The sequence below is a fragment of the Galleria mellonella genome, unplaced genomic scaffold, assembly GCF_026898425.1.
Source record: "Galleria mellonella isolate WM207_F2 unplaced genomic scaffold, CSIRO_AGI_GalMel_v1 utg332, whole genome shotgun sequence".
Taxonomy (NCBI): domain Eukaryota; kingdom Metazoa; phylum Arthropoda; class Insecta; order Lepidoptera; family Pyralidae; genus Galleria; species Galleria mellonella.
In genome coordinates, this window is record NW_026442080.1 from 942252 (window position 1) to 959964 (window position 17713).

A 17713-nucleotide genomic window follows, 5' to 3' on the forward strand; every position below is an offset into this window, starting at 1 on the left:
TTATGGTAAACCTGATTAAAATAAAGCTAACATATTTGTTATATCCTTAGAAAAATATAAGTTTCTTAACTTTCTACATATTTATTTATTTTGCATTTTATTGCATCAAGTCAAAAAAAAAATAACAAATACAGTAAATAACAAAAAGCGGTCTTATCGTTAAACAATCTCTTCCAGGCAACATTTGAATACATAGCGTGTATATAGTTATGTGCATGGCTATTTCTATCTATGATGTAAATTTTGATGGGATATGGGATCTTATTTTTATCTTAAGCAGAACCGAGGGTTACAACTAGATACACCATAAACTCTATTAAGATATTCAAATTCACTATTGAACCGTTACTTGGTTACCCTCGTTTGGGGACTAAAACTAAACGCATTTATATATTTGAGTAGTTTAATTTCAGTACAGTTGGGTACTTTGAGGCTTAAGCCATTAGACTTAGGCCACAAGTTTGGCCCCCGTTGACCACAAAACTATTATAAGTCAATAATGAAAATGACTCCTCTAGTTCCATTCACATTGGTCTCATGATGACTTGACACTTTCGTTATTGTGCAGAACTATATAGACTTGTAATATAAAGTTATTTTGATGTTTGCAAGAGAATCATAAGCTATAGAGCACTTGATATAGAATCGCGTTTGGAAGTAATATTGCAGTACAAATAAAGGGAAAAATCTGAAAACAAATTACAAAATAAATAAATGTGTAGTTACAACATTAAAATACATTGTTCTTTTACAGTTTTTTTTTAAATTACATATTGTATGAAACCTTCTGAAAAGTCTGACTTGCACTTGGCAATTTTTATTTAATTTTGTTAGGTTCATAAGATTTACATAATATCTAGACATACGAGTCTAATCTTACTTAGCTCTTTTATTCGCCAATGATATATATATTTATTTTTTATTTTTATTAACTTTTGCCCGAGACTCGACCTTCAGGAACATTACTTCTAGGGGGGAAAGGGATTGTTAGCATTGGAGTTTGACAGCCCTATTGCTAGCAATATGCCCTATTATGTCGACCTCCTCGTGGTTCCCCCTGGAAACCATCGAGAACAATTCTTGTTAAATTCGTCACGATGGGCTAACTGACTTGCTTTCATCGTCACCTATCATCGCTCACTGGTGCCCCGCCAGCGTATCCCAATAACGCAGGCGGGGTTACCATTCCATTATCATCCATTAAAAAAACACTACTTCTAAGAAGCGCATATAATTTGCTGCAGCAGCTTTAGCGCGATGCCGGAATAGAGAGAGATAGACAAGAATTCAAATATAAAAATATTTTGGCTTCTTTAAATTTCCTTAATATCTTCTATGTATAGACATCGTTTAAGAGGCGACTGAGGGGAACTAATGGAGGGATGGGCAGTAACGTCTCTCTTAAAAGTCTAACTGCAGTTGCCAATCCGACTGCCAAGTGTGGCAACTAAAGCAGTAGACAGATAATGGCCGATATGCTTATATATATATATATTATGTATGTATGTATAATTGATCGAACCCGTATATTAGGGGTATAACTTGATTTATTTATTTATCTAGTACGCAAATAGAAAACCCGTACCTGAAACCTTGGGGAATCCACTTTATCCGGTGGTCCAATCAAGTTACTGACAACTTGTTTGGTCTTAGTTCAAACACTAAACTAATTTGCGCGAATTCCGTTACCAAATACCAAACTACAACGGGATCTATTCTTGGCAACTACATCGGTTATTTCTTACTAGTTATTTACCGTGATTTCACTCGTAAAAATCCGTTGTCTTTTGTTCCTGTGAAATTTTCGAAATGTTTCTTTGTTAATGGTGGCCGTTAATATTATATACTTATAATATCAACAACAGAAACAAACATTGGTTAACCTCAATGTTTACAGGCAATTCTATTACTAATGTCTCGTCGCCGTTGGTTTAAAAGCGACAATGTAATAAAATTTTATAAAATTAAAGTTAGTTGAAAATATGTCCACTCCAGTAAGGACCTGTATTTTCTTGCTCCTTAAATTGTTATTCGAAAGTGAACCTTAACATTGAGTTACACAGTGGCCGAAGTCATAAAAGGAAATGAATGAATAAATAAAAAAAAATATTATTCCCTTCAAAAAAGGATACAATTACATGTGTTAACAATATGTACACAAAAAAAGAATCTTAATTAAAAGAAGCAACGTAAAGAGGCAACAATGGGCGGCCTCAACGCCAAATAGCCATCTTTTCCAGGATATTATATTAAAACGTAATAATTTTCCATTTTCAGATATGTAAATTATGTGTTGTTAGATTAGTTATTCAGAACAATATTTTAAATAATTTTCGCAAGGAGATTTTTATTTTTTTATGCAACTTAGAATGGCAAACAAGCTGACGGCCCACCTGATGGAAAGTGGTAACCGTCGCCTATAGACATGAGCAGTACCATGGACATAACAGAGTATAATGTTACGCCCATGATACCTGCCATGCGTTGCCATTCCTGAGGACTCAGATATTATTCTTCTGTACCTTGTAAATTCACGTCATATCCCACCCTTCAAACCGAAACACAACCATGCAAACACAACTGCTTCACGGTAGAAACACGAATGGGACAGAGGTACTCAAGCAATCGACTTTTGTACAGTCTCCCTCTGGTAAATCGATGACTTACTGTGTGCGATTTTCAACCGATTTTGTTAATTCTTTTTACCAATAATAAGGTTTACTCCTATTTTGATCTTATTAATATTGACGACTGAAGTCTCGGATTATTTACTATATTAACTAGCTGTCTGCCTCGGCTTCTTTCAGTTTTTTTTCAGCATTAAATGGTATAATAAATAATCATAGTAGTTGGTAATTTAGGTCTTTTTTTGTGTATACATTTTTTATCTCTTTTTACTGTATATGTCTGTTATTATTTATGTGCTGTAAGTAATGCAAATAAATTATCTATCTATATATCCATCTACTATTGTTTATGCATTAATAAAAAATATATTTTATGTGTTAATACAGTATCCGAGTATAATGGCTGTCATCAATCAGTGGTCTATATCGCGTGGTCCCGACATAGAATGGACCATCCCTTCCTTTCACGTGGGTGTAAGAGGCGACTTGGGAGCTGAACGGTCGAAAGATGGGCAGCAGTGTCTTTCTTTAATCATCACCAAAGCCTAATTGCGGTTACCAACCCGCCTGCCAAGCGTAGAAACTAGTAGTTGCCACGCTTGAAAACCTCTTAGTAGGGCGAGGTGTATGTCCAGCAGTGGACAGTTAAAGACTGATATGATGGTGATGATGATGATACTTAAAAACTATGCTATTTTTTAATTTTAGATAAAATATATTGAAATTTATAATTATTTATATAATGAATTACTAATTGTTTTGTTCCAGAATTATCCAGGAAAAGGCTAGCAAATTGCTGAGACACAATCAAAGGTGATTAATATACTTTTTATGAAACGTGTTAAATAATATGTGAAGTTCTGAAAAAGGCGAAAAAAAAAATAACGAAAAACTGGTTCTTTATTTATTTATTTATTTAATACTTTATTGTACACACTAGTAATAAGAATATGACAGAGGTAATCAAATGTACAAAGGCGAGCTTATCTTATCTTATTTTTTTTAAGGCGAACTTAACTCTAATAGAGTTTTCTTCCAGCAAACCCAAAGTGGAAAGGAGTATCAGAAGAGTACAATATTGTGACAATTTTACAAACAGACAAAATTAAATTAATTACATTATATTTAATCGTACAAATACACATATGCATATACATACATCTATGCATATACTTACACACACATACACATGTATAAACATATATCTTTACTTATTACGAGAATTATTAGTTATTCTTATATGTTATGTTTATTTATCAAGAAGCCGGGTCATGGTTATGAATACTTTTAGGGTTCCGTACCTTAATAGGAAAAATGGAAGAGACAGAATTATTTTGTTGTCTGCCTGTCTGTCTATATCTCTACTAAGACCTTTTTTCTCAGGAATGTGTGAAGGTATCAAGCGCAAATTCATATTATATACTCAAATCTGCAATCTCTTGAAGCTGTGAAACATTTTTTAGTCAACGCAAGTAAAAGATACGGATGTTTATAGCGTATATTTGGACATGTTCAAGGGAATCAAAACCTATAGGGCAGGGGTGGCCGACTTGATTAGACCCAAGATCTATTGTTTACAGACGAAATCCTGTGCGATCTACCAATTAACTACCTACTTTTTGAAATCTCAAATGAAACAACATAGTTCAGTACACAATTATGTAGTATTGTAGTATTTTTTTTTATTAAGAGGGGAAACATAAAACTGAAAATTATTCTTAGTAACTGCTTATTTATATTAGTCTGAGCATCTTTCGCTAGAATAGCAAAAAAAAAATATATTTTTTGCCGTGCCACGATCGACTGGAGAAACTCGCGATCGACCTAGTATCATTAAATTTGGTAAGAAACAATTTTGTATAACACAAGTAAAAGCAAAAGATTAAAAACTGTAAATTAGAAGTTACGTCATAATTTTTTTACTTTTTTTTTCAAATAATAATTTATATTCAATTATAGGGTACTATCAGTGTACGAGTTCGACTCGAACTTGGCCGTTTTTTATCATAAGTATTATAAATTTAATAAAAAAAGCTATTTAATAAGTAGCTATGCTATGGCATATGTTAGGTTGTTTTTAACGGGTGAAAATGACATGGTAACTCCGCCTGCGCTATCAGTATACACTGGCAGGGTACCAGAGAGAGGCGATAGGTGAGGATAAAAAAGCAGGTCAGTTAGCCCATCGTGACGAATTCAACGATAAATTAGTCACGATAGTTTCCAGGAAGAACCGCGTGGAGTTCAACCTGATACGGCGTATTGATAACAATGGGATCTAATCTCCTCATTACTATAAATCCATTCCTTCTCCCCCACAAAGTTAGGGTTGTCACCCGTTAGATATTTGTCCGGGTGTGCCCGGACTTTCAGCATACATTTTGAAATAATATTCATCTTAATTACACTCGTTCATTGACCCCGTTGAAACGTGCACTGATTTTATTATTTCGTGTCTAAAAATACCTAAACTTGTCTGAAATGTCCGCGTTTTTATAATCCAGGCACAGAGTTTTAGTTAGCTTGCATGCTATTTTCAGTATTATCATTTTTCGTCTCTATGAGTGTAATTGTCTATGAAATGTTTATAAAGTCTGCTACCCGTGCGAAAGTGCCGCTATCTAGTGTCAAAAGTTTTTAGGCCTTATTAAAGAATCAGCAATACAAAAAAAAATTATATAGAACCATCAATTATTATCCCCATAATATTATAACAAAGAAATAAATAAAAGAAGAAAAAAGAAAAAGAGAAGGAGCCTATATCATCCATTGATACCATCTAGCAAGACATGCTGGCAATCCGGGCGATGTAGTTACCTCCGGTGATGATTCAGGGGTATGTTTATATATTATCTATATACGCTGGCCGGACGCTAGTGAGGGATGATAGGTGAGAATTAAAATGCAGGTCAGTCAGCCTATCGTGATTAATTCACCTGGAACCAAGCACGATGGTTTTTAGGGGGGACCACGAGGAGGTGCACTTGACAGAGTACATTGCTAGCAATGGGGTTTCTAATGGGTGACAATTGAATGGTAATCCCGCCTGCGCTATTGGTATACGTTGACGAGGTAGCATTGAGATAGGTGAGGATGAAAGTATCATAAAGTAATCATTAAGTGATTGATTGGCCCATCTTGAAGAATTCAACAAGAACTAACCATGATGGTTTCCAGGGGGAATCACGTGGAGAGAGGGTATATTGCTAGCAATTGGACTGTCAGATCTCCATTACTGCTCTATACTCGTATAATAAGTAAAAAGTCAACTGAAAATCAGCAGTGTTCATTGTAACTTCGGATTTATTCGCGTGGGGTGTTCACACTGTGATTTGTCGTTTGGGAATTGCAGTTGAGATTAGGCAGCTCGTGACGTAGGTACGTGTCTCGTTTTAAACCGTAGTTTGTGGTTACCAGCGACCGTAAAACGAATCTGGCTCGGCGACGAGGTGTGAATACTAGATCTTTATGTTACTTATATTTTATCTATGTAAGTTTATAAAGCTAATAATAATTATTATTAATATTTTGTGACCTGATACAGGTATTCTTATACCTATCTCAGGCACCAGTCTCTCACAATTATATTTATAATTTGATTACTTTAATATAAGTATGTCTCAATGTATTTCACTGTGATTAATTGTGAAGAGGAAATAAATCTATTTATTTATTATTAATTTAATATAATTCAGTATAAAAATACATAATATAGGAAGTACTTTAGTACTTTTATATAAAACAAATTATATTTTAATATACGAATAAAAAATATTTCTTACTTGAAATAATCATACTATTTTCTCTTTTTATTGTACGCACACTGCCCGCTGGTAATTAATGCTCCTTCCCGTTTAGGATTTGCTTGAAGAGAACTCTCACATAGTTAAGCTTGCCTGTTGTACATCTTTATTTAAAATAAATTATAACAATGTAAAATTTTTATATATATATATATATATATATATATAAATAAAAAAAAAATATATATATAAAAATATATATATATATATATATATATATATATATATATATATATATATATATATATATATATATATATATATATATATATATATATATATATGCATATTTTTCGTATCAAAACTTAGTGACATGTAAAAAAATAAATCTATTAAGGTTATTTTTTTCGAGTATAAAATCGTGTTTACGGCACTATATCTATTAACTGTTAGGTTTTTATACAGCTTTGATCTCAAACCGTTGTGACTACAAAAGGTTTATAATATTAATGTAAATTAAAAACCTCCATTTCGATTTTACTTTTAATCTCGTCGCAAAGTTACGAGGCTGTGTGGAGATTATTAAGCCACACTTTGTACTCGTAAATGTATACGGTGAAGGATCCCAACTTATCAGCATTTCACTTTGCGAGTGAACAAAAAAAGTCGATCCCGTTCATTCTTATACTCATATATTTTCCTCACCAACGACTTCAGAATATATATTTTGTATTCTCGAATTATCCACGAAGGTCGTATGAAATAAAAGTAATTTGTGAATACCGCGTTTCCATACAAAACGCTTGCTTACCATAATCTCGAACTTTTATAAATGTGTTGTGTCTACACATTTTCATTGTGACAATGTGGTCTGAATAAATATTACTTTTATTCTATATGAGATTCTTTATTGTTTAGTTAAACTTTGTTGCTTTGTTTTTTTGAAGACTTCAAAAATAATTTGAAAACGAATTGCGGGATTATTTTTTAGTTGCTAATGGCGGATATAATGGTACTAAATTTGAAGGAAAAAACATAGTTATACCTTAAGACAGATTAGAAGGATACCGCATATCGATAATCAATAGTGACAAAACAAAATAGTTTAAAGTAACAATCGCTTTCAAACTGATAGCAAGTGGCTTTCATAAATGAAACGAAATGAAATTTTAATTTTAAAATAAGATGATGCCCATTATGTTTCATCACATTAAATGAAAAAAATAAATAAATACATATATTAGTTACTAATATTATTAGTAAACTCAAGTTTACAGATAATATTTTTTTTTCAATTTATTATTTTATATAATATTATATAATATATAAAGCAAAATATATATGTACGTATAAAATATATGTAAAAAATATATGTACGTCTCTGATTATATAGAGTTATACAAATCGCCATGCTTCGAGAAAAGCGGGTTTTTTATACAATTTTGCGTGATAAACAGTTATGAGTGATTCCTTTATAAATTCTATATTTAATTTGTCCTCTAAATTCTGCACCTTTTTAATGCGCCGAAGTTAATTTTATTTATTAAATAAATATAGAAACGTCGAGATACATTATGTGCTTAAATATATAGAATATTAATAGAAAAATGAGTCAGCTAATTAGAAAATTAACTGAAAAAAGTTGAGGCTCGCTGCTCTATCTATATAATCTAAGATGTATGTATATAATCTAAGATGTACGTATATAATCTAGTTCCGAGACATGATTTATTTTTATAAACAAATAGATACAAGTTCATCCCTCTTCATCTGTCACCGCATCCCCCTTGCATAATATTAATGTTTTTCCATATAAAAGTACAGCGCCGGGTTTTTCGCAACTTTCACCCATACACCTTTTCACGCGTCGTTAAATTATGACAGAGTGTTTTCAAACTGAGTAAACCTTTCAGGGGGTGCAGATTTTTTCATGATTTTGTTCTGATTTATTCAGATTGTGATAGCTTCCTTAGTGTAGCGGTTTAAATATACTGTCTTACCTTTTTATGTTGTCAGTTCGATCCCGGTCAATACAAAATTTTATGTCCATTGTTTTGTTGCAAATATATGGACTTTATGCAGATATATGAAAGTTTTCTTTTAAATTTGAAAAAAAGTTATATTTTTAATGTATAATTTTTGATTATGTTTAATAAAAATCGACTTCAATTGTAGCATGGCCTATAATTTTGATTTAAAAACTAACATACAGAATTGATTTTAATAAAATTGATTAAAGATCTGTATGAAACATAAAAAAAAAAAATTCAAAATTGCTTTATAACTGAAATAGTTATGATGTAATAAACATAAAAAAAAAAATACCACTGAGAACAATTTGCAACTGACGAAGTTAACAAACAAAAAAAAATATATAAACTCTTTTGTCTTTATTTCTTGTAATTGTTTGTATTTATAATAAAAAAAGTTTACTATTGTAATATTTTGCAGGAAACAATAAAGAGTATCTATCTAAACGAATTGAGAACCTTCTTCTTTTTAAGTCGGTTGAAAAAAACCACATCTTGCGGTTTTAAGCGAGGCGTAATTAAATATTTCTGTGTTCAGAGCTCTAACAACAATTGTTATCAAGCGGTACATAAAGCTAATTGCTAATATTCAAGTTAATTATACATATCCAAGTTAAGATTAATTGCTTGAAATAAATAATTATTACTAGGTTTTTCCTGCGACTTCTTCCGCGTAGATATTTATTTATTTATTTATTTAACACTTTATTGCACCAACATAACATGATTTGTTAAACAATTTTCAATACGTATAGTGTAGTACAAAAGGTGGTCTTATTGCTAAGCAATCTCTTAAGATATTTTGATTGACTGAAAGAAAAAGTAGTCTATATCTTTCTCTATCCACAATAGTATGTGTATGGCTAGTATCAAAATACGATCTTCAAATATGGCATAGCTATTTGGTTGGTATAGTCAATTGGTTCTTTCGTTAAATCATTAAGAAGTAATAATACATTATCTATATATTGGTCCAATAAACCTTAACCTAATTAGAGTCTGGGGGGGGGAAAAGATTGTTAGTAATGGAGACTGAGAATCCCATTGCTAGCAACATACCCAACCAGGTCGACCTCCTCGCGATTCTCCCTGGAAACTATCATGGTTAATTTCTGATGAATTCATTATGATGGGCTAACTGGCCTGTTTTCATTCTCATCTATCACCCTTCACTAGTGCTCCGCCAGCGTATCCCGTTAGCGCAGGAGGGGTTACCATACCATTTTCACCCATAAAAAAAAAACAAATTAGAGACAGTCGTTACAGATATATGTATGTATGGTCTAATAGCGAATATAATTAAATATTAGTTATCCAATATATGTATATTATCCAAATGAATATAGATATCCGACTAGTGTAGGTATTATCTCTGTGTGTGGAAATAAGTAATGCATTTTTTATGCCAATATACATTGCCATATATACATTAAATATATCTAGACAAATACAAGTTTGCAAAGTCGCGAATACAAATATTTGTATTGTGCAAGGATCGAACTCGTAACCCTCGGTAAGTGGGGCAGCACAGTATGTTATACGAGTATATTGTTACACCGCAAACGTTGTGGAAAAATACTTAAGCAGACGACTTTCGTATATGTTTCCTCTCTAGTGACATTAATAAATATAACTGTAGACAATATTGTTTTAGTTTTGTGTTATTATTGTATTTATTTTTATTACTTTATTTATCTTTATTATTTAAGTGAGCTTATGGTAAGGAAATAAGCAGCAGCGTCCTTTTTTTATACAACTTAGAATGGCAAACAAGCTGATAGTCCACCTGATGGAAAGTGGTAACCGTCGCCTATAGACATGAGCAGTACCATGGACATAACAGAGTATATTGTTTCGCCCATGATACCCCCCATGCGTTGCCATTCCTGAGGACTCAGGTGTTATTCCTCTGTACCCAGTAAATTCCAAATGAACCAATAACATTATAATGTGGCAATTTTTAATGTGGTCACCATTAAAAAAATATGTTTGGTACAGAAGGCGGACTGTTAGTTAATTATTAATGTAAATGGCATAATGCAATCATAAAATATATATGTATTTGTAATACAAAATATTTTGTTTAGTGAAAGAAACACAGGACATCACGTAGTATAAAACAAAGTCGCTGTTACTGTCTGTCCGTCCCTATGTATGCTTAAATCTTTAAAACTACACAATGGATTTTGAAGCGGTTTTTTTTAATAGATAGAGTGATCCAAGAGGAAAGTTTATATGTATATTACATGCAAAATATTGTAGAGAAACATTGATAAATTTAAAGCTTTCTAATGTGATGTCGTAAATAAACATATTTTTTGCGCTTACATTGCAAACGCTGGCTAAACCCCACGAGATAAATCAAAATAATGTACTACAGTATTATACACCTTAAAAAAGTCAACAATAAAATCTGCGATGGTATATGTCTGTCTCTTAAGGATAACCCACAATAACTATTTTTTTACCTTTACATTTTATAAAAAAAAATGGTCTATTTACGAAGTGATTTTAAGCAATATAGAATTAATTTTTATTCAATTAAGTACCTTAAATACATTGTTCATTTAATATAGATCAATATAGCCCTTTACAGCATGTAATTTAAATGAATATTTCCGAAAATATTACAGATTTAAAATGCGGTGCGGCATTGCATTTGTGCGAAGCTGGGGCGGGTCGCTAGTGTTTTATAAACAGTCTAACACAGAACAAATTTAAAAACAATACATGTTATAAAAAACCTCAGTGTCAACAGCCAGTATTAAAACTTCAACAATTATTGATCTCATTGTTACGATCCGAAACATAGATTTTATTCCCTGACATTATAATTGTAAAAAAAAAAAACTATTAAAACTTCAGTAAAAAAGTATAATTAAAATATGGCTCCGTAAGGAAGGAACAGGATTAATACGTGGTTTTATTTTATAAAATTTCCCGAATAAATATTATCCACCTAATAACCTGCGGAGACGAATTAACTTTCTTCTCGGACTATCCACTCATTTCTTTCAAAGCAAAAAATACGGAGTTCTTATAGATTTAATTAAATGAATTTCTGTATTATTTGAAAAAAAAAATGCGTAGTAACACCGATTGAACCCTATTTAACCTTTTCCACTGTAACTTAGGGTTAGTCGTAAAAAAGTTCTATCATTTATTTCTAGTTAAATCCAGAAACATCTGCTGCAGTATTGTCTGACAGTTAAAATCAAAAAGAGATTTGGGACGGCGCGAGGGATGATTGGTAAATAAACATTTTATTTTTATCTAAGCCATATTTTTTATTTGCTACACTTGTTAAGATTGTAATATATGAAGTAATAAACCGAGTTCATTTACAGAACCCTACATAAAGGGTCAAATAATAAGCCAGGTAAATGGGTTTTTTTTTAATGCACGATAATTTTCAAGAGACTTTAAAAATATTTTCAATTTGTATTTTTATTGTTGCCTTATAACTCCGTTAGTTGAAAATTAATTTGGATTTTTTTCTTACCTAAAAGTATATACTTATAGATTGATCTTATAGAGATTTTATCGAAACTTGTTCAGTAGTTTAGTTTTTTTTTTATACAACTTAGAATGGCAAACAAGCTGCCGGCCCACCTGATGGAAAGTGGTAACCGTCGCCTACAGATATGAGCAGTACTATGAACACAACAGAGTATACTGTTTCGCCCATGATACCCCCCATGCGTTGCCATTCCTGAGGACTCAGATGTCATTCCTCTGTACCCAGTAAATTCACGCCATATCCCACCCTGCAAACCGAAACACAGCCATGAAAATACACAACTTCTTTACGGTTGAAACAAGAATTTAATTTTTAGATCAATATAACTTGGTTTTGTCACAATTGAAGTGTTTTTTGTGTAACAAAATTTAATTTAATTAATAAAACCTATTTTATGGCAATTTTATGAATTTGCTCGTACTATGTTTGACGTTTCTGACAATTGTCTCGACTTCATCCAGAAGTCTTCTTCAGGATGAGTATGTTAGTATTTCAGCATCAAGTATAATGCACCATATTGAATATGGGTGTCCTAGTTGTATTCCTGAAGGTCTAATTGAAAAACTGGCGTATGAATTATCTTGACCAGTCATTTAAAAGACTATTAGAATACTAGAATAGAGCATTGTTCTATCAGCCTTTAACTGTCCACTGCTGAACATAGCCTCCCTATAAGGGAGGGGCGGGATTGCTAGTAGTTGCCACACTTGGCAAGTAAGTTGGCAACTGCAGTTTGGCTTTGGTAATGTTTTAACTGGGACGCTACTGCCCATCCCTGGACTATTAAGCTCCCTTAGTCGCCATTTACGACACCCACGGGAAAGGAAGGGGTGGCCTATTCTATACTGGGACCAACAAGGCGCGGCGAATAGAACATTACCTGAGTATTATTAGTTTTCCTATTTTTTTTTAAATTCACGCTTACGAAATAGTGGGCTAGTTAGCTAGCTAGTTGATTTTGTAAAGAGATTTTTTACATTAAAACATGTTATAGTACTTTATATATATATATATATATATATATATATATATAAAAGAGTATATTCCTTTTTAAAAGGCCGGCAGCACACCTGCAATGCCGCTGGTGTTGTGGGTGATCATGGGCGGCGGTAGTCACTTACCATCAGGTGAGCCGCATGCTCGTTTGCCCCTGTGTTGTAAAAAAAAAAAAAAAAAAATATATATATGTAATGAACATAGTACAGTAATACCGCAAAGGAATAATTCACTCAGTCGACAACTTGGAACACGCAAAAAGTATATTATAAGAAACCGGTAATAAAAGTAAAGTATGATATATTAGATTTATAAGTTAACTTTGCAGAAGTATACTGAAAGTAAATTGTTTGGATGGTGTATTTTTAACTCCGAACTTATATTTATAATAAACTGTATTATGGTATACTCTATTCTTTGCCGTATATTTTTTTTAATGGGTGATAATGAAATGGTAACCCCACCCGCGCATATCCAACCAGGTCGACCTCCTCGCGGTTCTCCCTGGAAACTATCATGGTTAATTCCTGATGAACCTGGCCTGTTTTCATTCTCATCTATCACCCTTCACTGGTGCTCCGCCAGCGTATTCCGTTAGCGCAGGCGGGGTTACCATACCATTTTCACCCATAAAAAAAAACCCACTCGCACTATTGGTACACCGGCGGGGCACCAGTGAAGGATGACAGGTGAGGATGTAGCAGGTCAATTAGCCCATCGTGACGAATTCAACAAGAATTGTTCACGATGGTTTCCAGGGAAAACCACATGGAGGTCGACCTAATAGGGCATATAGCTAGCATATGGCCTATAGACATTATACTGTTTCGCCCATTGTACCCCCTATTCGTTGCCATTCCTGAGGACTCAGGTATTATTTCTCTGTACCCAGTAAATTCACACCATATCCCACCCTTCAAACCGAAACACAGCCATGCAAACACAACTGCTTCACGGTTGAAACACGAATAGGACAGAGGTACTCAAGCAAACGAGTTTTGTACAAAGTCTCCCTCTTGTATAAATATATAGTATAAATATAATATTTTTAATTATTCTAGATATTTTTTTTTTTTTACAACACAGGGGGCAAACGGGCATGCGGCTCACCTGATGGTAAGTGACTACCGCCGCCCATGGTCACCCACAACACCTACGGCATTGCAGGTGTGCTGCCGGCCTTTTAAGCTATAAGCTGTCCATTCCAGATGTAATATTAAAATAGAATAAATAAATAAAATATTGTAACTAAAATATGTAGACATTATTACTGTATATTAAACATCCCTACTAGCCAAGTATAAATAGAAATTTGCTTTTATCTAATCCCGAATAACTTCATTATTATTCCATACGCGTGAACGTATTATAACATGGGGCATCGTTTCTGTGTCCCCTAACGATATTACCTGACATACATACCTATCTACCTACATACATATAGATAATTGAAAACATTTTATAAAATATTTCCAGCACGATTTTATTTTTGGACAACGACATAATGGAATTATGAGTGGGTTATATTATAACCCACACGTGTTTACCCACGTGGCTTTCACAATGACGCAAGAGGTAAAAAGTATTTTTAATTTTAAATCCCTGTCGATGTTCTTTTGTTTCTCGTATTGTTTCACGTAATAAACGTAAACGCGCTTAGTTTAATTCTTCGCTCAAGCCTTTATTATTATTTTTTATATGTGTGGCAAACAAGCATACAACCCGTCTGATGGTAAACAGAGTTACCGTAGTCTATGGAAAAAAGTAAATTTAGATAGTAAACATTTATCGTTTCAGCTATTCGTAATTTTTAATAATTAAAAATAAATTTTCACGTCATAGTATATTCTGTGATTTTATCTGAAGTAAATTTAGGAATTTTCATTAATTGTTTAATATATTAATAACTTAACAAAAAGCGTATATGAATGTTTGTATTGTGTGATAATCGAATCTGCGACCATTAGCAGGTAAAGCGGGGAGTTATTTTTTTATGATGGTTATAATGGAATGGTAACGCCGCCTGCGCTGTCGGTATATACCCGCGGGTACCAGTGCGGGATGATAAGTGAAAATGAAATAGCAGGTCAGTTAGCCCATCGTGATAAACATACTTGGAATTCAGCACGATGGTTTCCAGGGGAAACCACAGAGGTCGACCTGACGGGGTATATACCCCGTAATATTACTAGCAATGGGGCTGGTAGTTCACTTTACTAATAATTAGTTAGAAAACAAAAAACAAAGGTCATCATAGCTGATATAGTAAAAAAACACGTATGAGACCATGAAAATAGGTAAAAAAAATCTAAAATGTTATGTAGACGGAAATATAAACCCAAAGATGTATCGAGCCTGACAATGCTACTCCCAAATATATAAAATCTACAAGATTCCCCTAAATTATTCACGTAAACCGCTCAAGATTTTTGTGGCAATGAAGTACATGTTTTATGAACATTTGACGTTTCAGTTGTCGCTTGAATTGTAAATGAGAAAAATAAAATATGACTGTATATGTATGTATGTTTGTCCAAGTTATTCCATGGGGAATCCTAGCAGCCGAATTGGGTTGAATATTGGTGAAGTTATCAGTTATTCAGCTGTAAATATTTTTTTTATGGGTGAAAATGGTATGGTTACTCCGCCTACGCTAACGGGATACGTTGGCGGAGCACCAGTGAAGGGTAATAGATGAGAATGAAAACAGGTCAGTTAGCCCATCATGATGAATTCATCAGGAATTAACCATGATAGTTTCCAGGGAGAACCGCGAGGAGGTCGACCTGGTTGGGTATATTGCTAGCAATGGGATTCTCAGTCTCCATTACTAACAATCCCTTTCACCCCGGACTCAGGTGTTATACCTCTGTTCCCTGTAAATTCAGTGCCAGTCCCTTTAAACCGAAACGTAGCCATGCAAACACAACTGCTTCAAGATAGAAACTATACCGCCTTTTGTATCACTTCTCATTATAATTTCCTGTATTTCTCATTTATATAATAAGGTCAATAAAGAATAAATAAATAAAATAGTACTTTGTTCTCTAGATGGAGTGATAACTTCAAATATAATACAGGGAGTCAGTGAATGCAGGTGGCTCAAGACCGTTCTTTATGACAGTCTATGGGGGAGGCTTATGTCCAGCAGTGGACAGATAATGGCTGAGATGATGATGACGACTCGATGATATTGTATTATCGATTACATAATAAATAACCGACGTTTATTCGACAACATTGGCTTGCACTTCAGACCGCGGATGTACTCCTATCCATTATGTTTGCCCCAGGGAATAAAAGTTTGTCCAGAATAATACAGTATGTACAAGATATATTTGATCGATTTTGATTTATTTTTGTGTAAATACATTAATATTCTTTTAATATATAAAGAATCGCTATATGGTTGCGGTATTTTATTTATTTATTTATTTAAAAATTACTCACCACACTTACAGTCTCCCAAAACGCGTAGTGAGCCGTAGGTTTATTTTACAAACTTACAAATTTTGTACATTTTAAAAATATATCTATTTTGTCATTAAATATGTCAATATCTGGCTGCTGAGCAATCAGAGAATTGAGCAGAGAAATAGCATGATAAGTGGGAGCAAACTGAGCAGTACAGGTGCGAACCGGCGGTGCCGATAGTAGTCGATAAGCACGCAATCGCATGCAGCGTTGGGGTGCGGCTAAGAGTTGCAGGATTGTCTATTCCGCCGTTGAGCAACCGATAATAGTGCATAGTGTATAGAATGGGTCATCCCTTCTTTACCCGTGGGTGACGTAAGAGACATAACAGACTAAAGGAACATAATAGTCAAGGGATAGGCAATAGCGTTCCAAGTAGAACAGCTCGCCTGTCAAGCGTGGTAATTATTAGCAAAACCTCATAAGGGGGAGATATATGTTAAGCAGTGGACTGTTAATGGCTGAAATGATGATGATGGCGATATAAATAATTCAGTGTCAGTATGTTCGTTTACTAGAGAATGCTCAACCGTTTTTAATGAAATTTCTAAATGTAGATTATTTGCTTGAACAGAATAAAAATAATATTAAGGATTTAAGATTAAATGCTTGTGAAGCACGCTATATTTATATTATATATATATATATATATATATATATATATATATATATATATATATATATATATATATATATATATATATATATATATATATATATATATATAATATATATATATATATATATATATATATATATATATATATATATATATATATATATATATATATATATATAATACCTTGTATGTTGTGTTTCCAGTGAATGATAAATAAATAGTTTTGGAAAAAATAATATGTTAAAATAAAGTCACTTGGGTCTTTTAATTATAAGAAACATTTTGTATGACGATATTCGTTTCACACTATAATTCGAAAATACGCAACCGCTTAAAAAAATTTAATAAAATATCTCATGGGGAGTGTTTTGTAGAATTGTTCGGATTGATACCTGCTGCTGATTTTCACCACTGTACACCCCGTCACAAATTAAAGTTCTATCCCAATCAATTGGATGAGCAGCGATCCCTCATCGTGCGTTTTTCAAGACAATTTCTTCCACGCACAACCAATCTTTGGAATCAACTTCCAGCAGCAGGATTTCTGAGTTAATACATTATCGTAGCCTTCAAAAAAAGAGTATATTCTTTTTTAAAAGGCCGGCAGCATATTTGCAATGTCTCTGGTGTTGCGGGTGCTTATGGGCGGTGATAGTCACTTAACATCAGGTGAGCCGCATGTTCGTTTGCCCTCTGTGTTATAA

General features: G+C 33.1%; 1 protein-coding gene across 2 annotated transcripts in view; it reads left to right on the plus strand.

Moving 5' to 3' along the window:
- Positions 1 to 17713, plus strand: part of LOC116413252 (lachesin-like) — a 164632-nt gene that overhangs the window by 41863 nt on the left and 105056 nt on the right. For both annotated transcript variants that reach the window (XM_052896774.1, XM_052896773.1), the window contains exon 2: positions 3396 to 3440. The gene's annotated coding sequence lies outside the window, so the exon portion shown is untranslated. The remainder of the gene's footprint in view (positions 1 to 3395; positions 3441 to 17713) is intronic.